General features: G+C 37.9%; 1 protein-coding gene across 1 annotated transcript in view; it reads left to right on the forward strand.

The window, feature by feature from the left end:
- The window catches only part of LOC121962186 (disintegrin and metalloproteinase domain-containing protein 33-like), a 267,844-nt gene that overhangs the window by 67,627 nt on the left and 187,201 nt on the right, over positions 1-13,016 (forward strand).

Consider the following 13,016-nt stretch of genomic DNA (forward strand, 5'->3'; position numbering starts at 1 on the left):
ACAAACAAATTATAAGCACTCATTCTAAATACGCACGAAAGGTTGGCAGAATTGTTGTTATTTCGAAATGAGATAGCATACATGCCTGAGTCATGTTTGCAGTCTTTTAATGATTTATCGTGCATCCCTGCTGCACAGCTTTGTAACTTGTGGAAATAATACACAGCATATTGATTTCAGATTGTAAGAAGGCTCCTGTTGACTCGGAGTGGTTTTTTCAATTACATCTCTGCATCTCCCCTTCCTCCTAATGAACAGCAGGATGACTAGATGTTCATCATTTCAGCTGACTGAGGCATGATGATGTAATTTTTTTGTTTGGGCAGATGGAAAGCTCAGTGGGAAAGAATGGCAAGTCATGTTTGCAACAGTGTGAGAGTTTGCTGCACATTAAGCATATTTACAGTGTTTTAGTGTCTGCATACTTCTGGCAACAGTGTACATTTGCCGTTAACTTGCCAAAATAAGGCAACCATAATGATGCAAGATAAGAATGCATAAATGCAATACGAGGGACTTGTTTTCCATTACCTGCAGCAGCTACCACATGTATTGCTGTTAGTCTGGGTTAACCCTTTAAAACCTGAGCAAATTAGTTTGACTTCTTTTAAAAAACATGGCTAGAAAACAATGAGCAGCTAAAGAAGACATGCCCCAAAATGAGCATGAAAAGAAAAGGATAAAAAGAAAAAAAAGAAAATTATCCGAAAATAAGCCAAAAGAAGAAGAAGCAAAAAACAAAAACAATCAAGATAGAAAGTTTTGTCATTTTCTTGTCACCTTTGACTAATTTCTTGCAGCTTTTGGGCTATTTCTTGTCAAGTTGCTCATGGCCTTTTTCCTCTTGTTTTCGAAAGAAATCAAACCAACTTGCTTAAGTTTCAAGGGATAAATAGCTTGTGGAAGGCATCTCAACACGGCACAAGAAAACTGATGTCGATCCAGGTTTCAAGGAATAAAACTGCAGATCTGCAAACTTTAGATGCAAATTCCTGTGGCAAACCAAGTCCCTCACAATTTTTTTGCATTGTCATATGGACTGCTGAATCCTGATTCTCACGAAACCCTGTGAAGCCTCATGCAGCCACATACCATTCTGTGGTTAATGCCCTGCCATAGGCCAAAGTAGGCCTGTAAATACTCTGCCTTGGATAGCAGTAAAACAGCACGACTGTAGGAGTTTGGAGGGGGTTGGCGGTGGGTTTCTAGGTAGATGCAGGGCTGCTATCAAAAGCTAAGATGTCTCGATTTAAACTGCTATCAAATGCTGCCAATGCAAGGTTCACATATGGTAATGGTTAGACACACAGTTTTACTGTCTTGTTTTTCCGTTTAGTTATAGAGTAATTATTGCTGATACACTGCCCCTCAGCCAACTCATAGATTAACAAGCATGGTGGCTTTGGTTCAAGTCTGATCAAACTCAAGTACATAGCAAAGAAGGAATCTTCTTTTGGAATGGCTCCTGGATTAGGTTCTTTTCAGTACTACTGTATCCGTAAATTTCTTACTGATTGTCTGTACTGTGATTTTACAGTGTTGCTTTAGTCTGTCCTTGAAAAATTTCTGACTTCTGAAGTTTCGTCCATTTTTTTTTTTTTTTTTTTTACCATTAAAGACTTTTTTTGGGTAGCTTTTCCCTCATCTGAATCAAGGGTCTGAGGACAGAAAGAGTCATATGATGTACAGATTGTAAATCCCCACAAGGCAAAATCTGGATTTGTGATATTGGGCCATAAAAATAAATTGTAGACTTAATTTGACTATTAAAGCTAATTGAGTGTCAGCCATAGCATTTTAAGGTACCACACTCCAGCTGAGTTAGGACCAGTTTCTGGAGACTAATTATTTTAGTATAATTTTAATATACTTATTATAATATATATATATATATATATATATATATATATATATATTATACTTATACTTAGAAGATGTTTCAAGAACTTGAATGGAGGCCGACTTACCCGATTAAATAATCAGCAGAAAAGATAACCAGCTAAGTTAGAAAATCATTTATCTTGGTTCAACTTTGATATCCCATAATGGCCACAGTTTTGTGCAGTTAAAATTAGTAGCAACATTACAGGTTCCCTAACTTGTATCCTCACAAAAAGTGGAAGTGTTAAAAAAAGTGTTATTTAGCTAAACAGTTGGCTTAATTTAAGTCAGTATGATTGTCTTTTGTCACTTACTCATACCTGAATATTTAATTAGAAAATATCAAAAATGCTTATTTATGATCCCAGATTTTTTAAAGAAACATCTAATCACGGAGTTTGAAATGCTGTTGTGCCATCAGTGGAAAGCAGAAGCTAAAGGTTACACTCATTAGAAAATCTGATAAAATATTCATTCTGTTAAATCAATTCATTTTAAGATTCTAGGTCACTTTGGGATGAATTCTGCAATTTGGCAAAGAGGAAGCATTATGAATTTGCTCCAGCTTTGTTCTCTGTCTCTGGTGGGTTTCTTATCTATAGCAAAGAGAGCTGAGACTTAGGAGTACTGTAGTATTTAGAGCTAGTTTGTTGCTTTTATTTTTGCAGCTCTGGTCAAGGGTTAAGAAAAGATTTTGTAACATTGATGAAAAAAGTCCAACACTGTACTTTTTTTTTCTTGTACAATTAAGGATAATTATACATTATCTCACAAACTACAAACAAAGTGCTAACTAATATAGCAAAACTCATTAGGAGCCATCATGGTTTTTGCCCTGTCGGTTTATTATCTCACCAGTTACTATGGTAACTACAATAACTGATAAAAGCTATGGACAGAGGTACCTAATTAAACCTAATAATTATTGAAGGATACAGATCACATTGAGGATATCATTGAAATACACCTTAAAATGGCAATTGCAGTATTGTTTCTTTCATCGTTTTATGTTTTAAAGCTAAAAATTCACCCATAGTATAATGAAAACATCAAATCTGCTGATTTATCATTCTGTCCACTGGAGCTCTAGACAGCATATCAGTGTTATATCCATATCATGATATTAGATTAGATATTGTCTTCATTTGCCTGCATTACCGTAAAGTGTTGTCACTTTCTGAACTTAACAGACTGTTCTATTATTTGCCCTTACCCACTTAGTCATTATGTCTGCATTACTGATAATTATTTGTCAAAAATCTCGTATGTATTTTGTTATCTCGTATGTATTTTGTTAACGCAATAGTCAACTCTACAATATCATAGCAATATCAGTATTGAGGTATTTTATCAAAAGTATCATGGTGTTTGATTTTATCCATATACCCCCGCCCCATTCACCACAATGACTGATTGCTGTACTAAGATGTGACATTAGTCTTAATTTAAATGTGTATCTATTTGATTGTTGTTGGTTTGTTTTTTGTAGGTGCCGTTATTGCTACTTTTGCTTTTGTTGTTGCTTACTTGCTTTTCTTTGTTTGATTCTTGTTAGCTGCTAGCTGGCTTTTTGAAAGAGCATGATGGGATGCATAAGGTGGCAACTATTGTTGTGCTCTCTGATATTTTATTGCACTTGTAAATAATGATAAAAGTTGGCAAAATAAATTAATAAAAAATAATAACAAAAAATAAAACAGATTCACTCGAGCTGCAAAAAAAAGAAGATATGAACACTAGTAATTTTAAATTAGTAAGGCAGAAGGTAAAGTTGCTTCATAAATTCATTGTGGGGATGACAGGTGTGTTAATGTGCTAATCACCCCTGCCAAGCTGTGTTACTCTCAGCCATGTCCCAGCTGAATGTTGATGAGGTGTTCCATATTTAACAACCACCAGGATTATCCACATGTGGGATAAATCCCCAGCGAGTTGGAAAATAGTTTTGAAATAAGCCAAGGACAAATGAACCATTAAAATTTCAGAATGTGTGGACCAGTGCAGGTCAGCAGTGCTTTCAATGATATGGTTAAACACATTTAAGAAAACATGCTCTTATGGCTATCATGAACAATTAGTGTTATTTTAACGTGCTAATTACAAATGGGAAAAATCTGACTTTTTTTTTAAAGATATTTTTTGGGGTATTTTTGCCATTAGCTGATAGGACAGCACAAGTATGAAGGAGGAGAGAGAGAGGGGGCGACATGCAGCAAAGGGCTGAGGTTGGAATTGAACCTGTGGCTGCTGGATCAAGGACACAGCCTCTATACATGGAGCACCTGCACTATCCACTGAGCCACCGACACCCCAGACAAATCTGACTTTTGATGTAACCCTTTAATCCTGAAACCTACCTGTGACAGGTAGTATTTATTGTACAGTTGTTTATCATCAGAAGCAGCTCATCGTGCCACTAAAGCAAGAATAGTTCTTAATATGGGTTGAGAGATTATCAGATTATCAGGCAGATTACTGGGGCCGATAATTGACATTTTGACGATTATCTGTATCAACATTTTATCTCATGATTACTGATAAAATTCATAGATTAAAAAGTGCAAAAAAAAGTGTCAGCATGGGAGGAACTTTTACTTTGTGAAACCTCAGGGAGGTTTAAAAAAAATATCATTTATTATTTCAATTTTCACTCATCTTTACAAAAAAAGTTGTTGGGAACTTGCTGTATATGATGTTCAAAGTTTTAGTTTTGATTAAACATAAACAACATAATATACATACATAAACATAAACAAAGTTTTGTGTTGGACTATGTTATATTCCAAATTCTAAATATTAACAGAAAGATTTTCATTTTTAGTTTAAATACATATCAGCTTTAAATATTGGTAATCTGTCTCATTCAGTACATAAAAATGGTATCTGTATCACCCCTAAAAAAACCCCAATATTGGTCGACCCTTAGCACTTAAGCCATTAACCCTTACTAAACTTAGCACATTGGCATGATTTCTTTAAAAAAACATGGAAAGAGGGCAATGACACAAAAATTAGCAAGACATTAGTTCATTAAAAGTAGAAGAAAATTACTTGAAAATGAGAAAAAAAACAAAATAAGCATAAAAGCAAAAAAAAGGTAAATAAAAGCAAAGCAAACAAGACTTGAAACAAACGCTTTAAAATTATAATAATCCTGTAACATAATTTAAAATATTTAATTATGATAATTTTTCCCTAGCTATATTAAAAATGTATCTAAATCTACTAATTTCTAGCAACTGTACTACTCTAGTCAAGCTGCTTGTTGCCTTTTTGTTTCCTACGTTTTTGAAAGAAATCGCACCAAGGCTACAGATAGCAGCACAAGAAAAGTGATGTTGCTGCAGGTCTCAAAGGGTTAATCAGCATACAGCGTAATAATAGAAAGATATCTGCAGAGAATCAGTGTTATCCTTCATGTTAACTTCGGTGGTGAGCTTCTGTGTCGGGGACAGGAAATGAGTTTCATCAAAAACATAAATTGCACTTTTCAACTATTCATGGGGAATATATGTGCTCAGGGAAGAGCCCTCCAGTTCTGCAGAGTGTTTTTATATTTTTGGATGGCTGGTTGTTAGTTGCCAATTGTTGGGAAAGCAGGCTTCCTTCAGTGCTTGTGGAGCTGTCAGGGCCCTGTGCCCTCATAACCAGTCAAGTCTGTAATTTATTACTTTTCGGGAAAAGATCTTGTTTTTTACAGTGTGTGTGCATTTTTGTGTGTTTGTCCGTGTGTATGTATGCACATTTGCTTGCAGCAGGCAATTTGTGCTTGTATAATAGTACATCCCTTTTCCATTATTCTCTTAATAACATGGTGAAATGTTCATCTGCATAGTGAAGAATTAACAAAGAAAGTCTTATTAAGCACTCACTTTTTAGCTTGCCTTCTTGTTAGTGATTGATTTATGATTTACACTTTGTTTTAGCTTGAACATGCCCATTTAATTTATTCAAAAGGAGTGCAATCTCTCTTCCTACCCATGCGATTACTCCTGACGATCACACCGGATGTGTATCAGCCATGTTTTCAGTTGCCTGGCTCAGTTTTAATCAGTACAGCTGTGTACAGCGGTGGCATAACATGATTTATTTAGAAGTTACAGTGGCCCAGCTACTGTCAGTAACAAGCTCTCAACCTTTTTTTTTATTTTACAAAGAGAGAGTTAAGGATGTAAGTGTTGTTTTAACGCCTTGATAGGGCGATGTGGCCCAGATTAGATAGAACATGATGCTGCTTTGTGCTTCAGGGTTGTGGACAAAAAAAGTAACGACACAAATGTTCATAAAACAATAAAACCCAGCCTGCATTTTACCATTAACGCTTTACCTGTGAAGCAGCAGCAGAAGGATGTTCTGTTTGGATAAGCAGCACCAGGCGGAGCTCTCCATTAGTTCTTTTTTCCTCATATCAGAGAGAAGTAGTTGCTGCGAGTGAATGCAAACTTTTACAAAAAGCAGAATGAACCATGAAGTTTCACTTTCAATGCACCTGTTGTTCTGCTGCTCCATCTGTGCCCAGGGCACACTCCGCAGCGCAGTATATAACCAAATAGTATATGCATTTCAACAGCGCTCCAAAAATAGAAAATCTGTTTGTGTTTGATGTTTTTTTTAATTGTGGCAGGTCGGCACAAATAAATGAATTTGTAGAAAACGCTGCCCTATTTTGCAATATTAACAAATGTGAAAAAAAAATGTTGTATCTGCCTTGTGATTTGGATGTGCCCAAAATTGAAATGGGTTCTTTTCTTCCACCAAGTTTTATGGAAATGAGGCCAGTAGTTTTTCAGTACAAGCGAAATTAGTTGACGAACTGAACAGAAAACATAACCTCCTTGGCAGAGGTAATAACAATATAACAAATAAGAAGATGATGTGGTCCTGTTGGCTTCATCAGGCCGTGACCTCTCACTGTATCGGTTCGCAGCCGAGTGTAAAGCGGCCGGGATGGGAATCAGCACCGCCAAATCCGAGGCCTGGTTCTCAGCCGGGGGTTTTGGGGATGAGATCCTGCCCCAAGTGGAGGAGTTTAAGTACCTCGGGGTCTTGTTCATGAGTGAGGGAAGGATGGAACGGGAGATCAACAGGCGGATCGGTGCGGCGTCTGCAGTAATGCGGACTCTGCACCGATTTGTCGTGGTGAAGAGGTAACCTGAGCCGAAAGGCAAAGCTCTCGATTTACTGGTCGATCTTCGTTCCTACCCTCACCTATGGTCACAAGCTTTGGGTAGTGACAGAAAGAACAAGATCGCGGGTACAAGCGGCTGAAATGAGCTTCCTCCGTAGGGTGGCTGGGCTCTCCCTTAGAGATAGGGTGAGAAGCTTGGTCATCCGGGAGGAGCTCGGAGTAGAGCCGCTGCTCCTCCACATTGAGAAGAGCCACATGAGGTGGCTCGGGCATCTAATTAGGATGCCTCCAGGACGCCTCCCTGGCGAGGTGTTCAGGGCACGTTCCACCGGTAGGAGACCCCGTGGAAGACCCGGGACATGCTGGAGAGAAGAAGAGACACAGCTTATGTCTCTCGGCTGGTCTGGGAATGCCTCGGGGTCCCCCGGGAAGAGCTGGACGAAGACGCCGGGGAGAAGGAAGTCTGGGCTTCCCTGCTTAGGCTGCTGCCCCTGCGACCCCACTCCGGATAAGCGGAAGAAAATCAATGTATGGATGAACAAATAAGAAATTTATGAGGCATAATATCGAGCGACTTTGTATAACTTTTGATTGATAAGCCATTTTATCATGGTCTAATATTACGTTCTGTTGTTTCACATGAGCTTTAAAAATGAATTAAACTGCATCACTTAAACTTCATATAAAACAAAGAAAGATTAACATAGTTAAATTCACCTGTAGGAAGTGCAGTTTTCTTGCACCAGTGTAAATATGTTCTCATGTCATGTGAAAAAATGTTCATAAGCACATTTTCATTAACCTCTTCACCCGTGCAAAAGGAACAGAGCCTTACATGTTGAGAAGTTGTAAGATTATATGCTTGTTATTACATTATCCATCCCCTCCATGCTTCTCTCCAAACTCTGGAGGTCTGTTTCGGGGATTAGCGGCTTTTGGGGAGCTCAGAGCTCACAGCACGGTAACAATTCACCATGCAATCGGTGGGAAACACACAGAGGACATGTTTTAATTTGTCACCTCAGCGACTCTCTTCCTGCCATCAATGCAGGGAGCAGCCAAAGCCACTCCGGAAGAAACTCCTTTACTCTCTGTTCCCTTTCACAGGCTTTTATGTTTTAATCCACTGTCAGCTTCACTCATACATCTGATCTGGGCTCAGGGTTCAGGAGGGGCTATAAATGTGTGTGTGTGGTTGTTGGTGTCTTTCTCTTCTCAATATGACCAAGTGTCCTCAGAAGCATAGAAAGATGTTGGCGATCCTCCAGAGTGAGGAGATTTTACCACCCATCACTTTTTTCTAGTTTAGTGATAAGGCCAGGGTTTCAGATTAACATGTGAATCAGGATGAGATTCAATTACAACTCTCCGTGCATCCATCCATTGTCTCTGCTTATTGTGTCAGGAAGAATTTGGGTTGAAATTAAGATTTGAGCGAATAGAGATGGAAGGTTCAGTAAGTTTCAGTAAAAACAATGCAAAATGAAGTGTTATAGGAGGGCTTATCTATTAGTCTAGACCTCTATCGATTCAGGTAACTTGAGCACAGCTTTTTAAAGCTATATGCATTTAGAGGTGGTGAAATTTTAAGGTTTTGTAATGTAGATATTTTGCCTTTTATTTTGTTTCATGTCTGCTTTGCTGAAAGACGGCCAGCCAGGTGTGTTAACATGCTGAAACTTAGTGCGCACTGCCCACCCTCTAGTCTACACTGCTGCTTTTTCAATGAGTAGCTTAGGTAAAGTCATCCCGACCCAACAACGATGCTACAGAAACAGTGTCCACCCCTACTTCTACGTTTTTCTTTGGAGACAAAAAAATATTAAAAAAAAAACAACAAAAAAACACAACCTTCTGTCTCCATAGGGCAAACATTTTCTTCCAACATTAGCACTTTTTTGCAGGTTTTTCAAACACTGGAAAACTTGCTTAAAATAGGTGTCACACTCCCTTTTCCTTTCAAGTTGGCCAATGCTGTGTACATGCCTCTGGAGCAGATGAGTATGTCCTTTTTTTCTGTGTCACAAAGGAACCAGACAACATGTTAGTAAACACTATGAAGCAGCATGGAGGCCAGTGAAAATACTCTGCTGTTTTTTTCTTTTTTAAACATCTGAATCATTCAGTCTCTCTGTCATACTTGGTGCAAAGCCATGTGGAGTGATGCTTGAGCGCTGCTTGGACGTAGATGGATGGAATTTGTGGCAGTGTGTCAATGCATCACACCTAAAAAGAGGCAAAAATTAGCACATCCAGACAGATGTCATATCCCTAGCTGATGTAGCCCATTAGAGCTTGAGCCAGTAAATACCCGTGACTATGTAGAGCCATTTGTTCTGGGAATAAATGCAGATTGTAAATGTTTTCTTTTAAGACAAAAGCCAGACGTTAGTGGGTGTAAGTGGGTTTTTATGCAGTGGGATAGGGGCGACAGAGTGTCATCCAGCCACATCTAAAGGCAAAAGTATTTATTGCAGCTCTATTGGCCACATCATTGAGCAGGCAGAGGCACAAAGAATTAGAGAACACACCCTTTCTAACAGCATCTGCTTGAAGCGTTGATAGTGTTGCATTAGGTTGTTCACATGAAAAGTGACAGAGATAGTCATGTAAAATAGAGAGCTAGAGGGAGTTCAAACCCTGACTTAAATTTTTAAAACATTTTTTTGTATGGGCTTTTTTCCTTTATTGATAGGAAAGCGCAGATCGAGCATGAAAGGGGGAGAGAGGGGGATGACATACAATACATATGACTTGGAACTCAGAAATTCCAACTTACCAGTTCAAATTGAACACACCAGTATTTCAGTCTGGACCAAGCAATTGGACAGAAGACCAACATTGCAACTAGGCTTGGGCGGTATCACTGTATTACCAGGGTATTTTTAAATCTTGATGGCATGTTTTTCTTTATAGTTATAAATACATGCGCTTCTCTTTCTATTGAAATCATTGTATGTAGTGCACAGCATGCACCACTTGAGTTCAGTCTGCAGTCTCTGCTGGTAGAACAAGCAGCTGAGCTGAAATACACCGCAACACCTCGTGGTGAAGGATAAGTTACAGGACTGTAAACAGTTGGCGGCCAGCAGGCAGAGAGACTATAGGGATTAATGATATGTTTTTTACATCTAACTTGGTCTAAAGTATTTATTTGGACCAAACCGGAGCTGGTGATTGTTGGAACAGTGGACTTAAAAACTAGATTACCAACAAGAGTAACCAAGATGGTTTGGGTGAGTTTTTTTTTCTGTGAAGTTTGAATGAAGTTTGTGATGAGTTAACAGGCAGTTAAGCCTTGCCAGTCTTCAGTGACCAAGAAAAAGTTGAATTCAAAAGGTGCACAGTTGTAGTTCTCTGTTTAATAAGGAAAATAGATGTGAGAAAATTACTTTTGTCAACACATCTTGGGTTTCTTTTATGTATTTATTAGTCTGAAAAGCAGCATACTAGCTTGGGGAGGGGTGGGTTGGCTGGGATGGGTATTAGCGCTGCATATTTACACTGTCATATACCGTGTACCTCGATGACTTTACAAAGGTATGAAGGTATGACATATTACATACCAGTCAAGCCTAACTGACACTTTAATTCAGCAGTAACTCAGTCAGATAACAAACCTTTTCCGTGTTGAAGACTTAGTATGTTAAATGTAAAAGTGAACGACTAAAGTCCCCAGAAAAAGACAAGGACATGCTCACATTAAATTGTATGATCAGGTCTCTAGTGTGTACTGGATGTGTGTGTGCAGTGTAGCAGTGAGCCCTAATGTAAGTCCAAGTCCAACCTAGCATGGCTGCTCCTCAAAACAGTGGCTCATTAGTGGAGAAGCTGCCGATGTAACATGACACCCTAAACAGCGTGGCCATTTGTTCTTGGAAAGAATCTCTGGAAAGAGAATCATTAAAAACACCGCTAATGGATTTAACCAGGAACAACTCACACATGCTTCCCAGAGACAAGAAAGAGAAAGACCCTCTTTAACCCTTTGAAACCGGGAGCAACATCACTGTTTTTGTGCTGCTTTCAGATGCTTTCGACATGTATTTAAACCTTTAAACCCTGAGCAAACAGATGATATCGTGATGAAAAGGCAATGAGCAACTTGGTAAGAAATTTTTCACAGTTTGCAATAAATAGGTTGATTTAGAAACTTATTTTAAAAGACTAAGGAAAATGTCAAGGGGAAAAAGAAAAAGAAAAAAAGCTCAGGACAGTCTCTGTTTTTAATGACTGTAATTGCATATTTAGAATTATGTTACAAAGTTATTAGAATTGTTAAGCACTTTGTCACTTTTTTCAAATCTTACCTTTTCTTTTTCTTCCTTTCTTTCTTTCTCTCTTTCTTTGTTTTATGTATTTTATTTTATTTTATTATTATTTTATTTTTATTTTATTATTATTTATTGCACTTTTTTCAGGTATTTTCTTCTTTTTTTTTTTTTTTTATTATTATTATTATTATTTCTCTCTTTCTTTTTTTTTATTATTATTAGGTTTTAATTATTTTCATTATTTTTTTCATTTTTTTGGGTGTTTTTTTAGTTTACATTTGGATAACTACCCCATAATTCTATGGTCATTTTCTTCTTTCGTTGATCATTGCCTTCTCCCCATGTTTTTGAAAAGAAATAAAAAATTCAAGCTGATTTATGCAACTTTCAATAGGATAAAGAGTTACACACAGGGTTTGTACAAGTATAGCAAACCAAGCACACACACACACACACACACACACATACACAGAGTCATGACTCATGCCTTTTATCCCTGGTGTTAACACAGTCAGGCCTGTTTGACACGTCCAGGGCCAAAGCGCCGCAGCCAAACACCAATTTGAGTTTCCCTCATTTAGCTGCTCGACAAAAGCCAGGCCTGTGTGTGGGTGTTTGTGTGTGTGTGTGAGTTTGAGTGTGTGAGTGAGGGGCGGTCATGTGTGTTTAATTAGCACACAACACCTGCCTCCATTACAGGGCAATTAGACTCCACATCACATCCACACACATTATGGGTAAGCCTTTCACTTGGATGTCTCTGTCTCCTCAGCGTACTGTATTGCGTGGAGCTGTGTGTGGGTAGCTATGCGTTTATGCCAGTTCAGCTCTGTGTATTTCTCTCTCAATTGGGCCTTTTCACTCCTTTCAATGTCTCCTTTTTCTTCTTTCATCACCAATTTACCTTCAACGCTCCACGCATTCCTGTTGTGTCACGCACCGTGCTGTGGCTCTTGCTGCTGTCGGACTTGTTGGTTTGTCTGGTTTGAAAATGAGAGCTTGCTGTGAATTAGCATAATACATCAATCGGATAGAACAGAATGGTTTAATAGACGCAACAAGATGTGTAGAAAATTGTGAAGGCAAATGCTTTCTTCAACAGCTGTCCAGATGTTCTGTGTGTTCTTGGAAATTGATTCAGTTAACGCTCAGTTTTTTTTTTTTTTCACCAATTACAGTTAAGCTCTAGCTGGAAGGACTGTTGCACCAGTGTCTGCACACTAATAAGACCAGACAGATACAAGAAATGCACTGATTGTTAAATTTTGAGTGAATGGTGACACCAGTGTTTAAATAACAGCTAATACTGATGTTTTTCTGTTTTCTTTATTTTATGCCAGAGAAAGAAAACATAAAAAGTTTAAAGTTATTGAGTCCTTCATTACGCTGTTTTTGAGTAAGCTAAATTTCAGTTATATACATTTATAAAACGACCTTTAAAATACATCCTCACGTGAAAAATATCTTAACAATAAATGCTTTAGAGGTCTTTTTAATACATAAAATAAAGTTCTATATCGAAAAATCTTCTTTATTTTTGCTGTGAAAACAACAACGTTTCCTCCAAAAATAACATTTTACAACATTACATTGTTTTGAGAACTTTTTTATTTACCTTCTACCAAAACTCCTTTTTACTGAATAGAGTCACTGGTTGCTAACAATTAACGTTAAATAGCTCTCATTCTTCCAATTGCAACATGGATTTGTCATTCAAAATGTTGCATTATCAG

Source organism: Plectropomus leopardus, chromosome 23 (assembly GCF_008729295.1).
Source record: "Plectropomus leopardus isolate mb chromosome 23, YSFRI_Pleo_2.0, whole genome shotgun sequence".
Lineage (NCBI taxonomy): Eukaryota > Metazoa > Chordata > Actinopteri > Perciformes > Serranidae > Plectropomus > Plectropomus leopardus.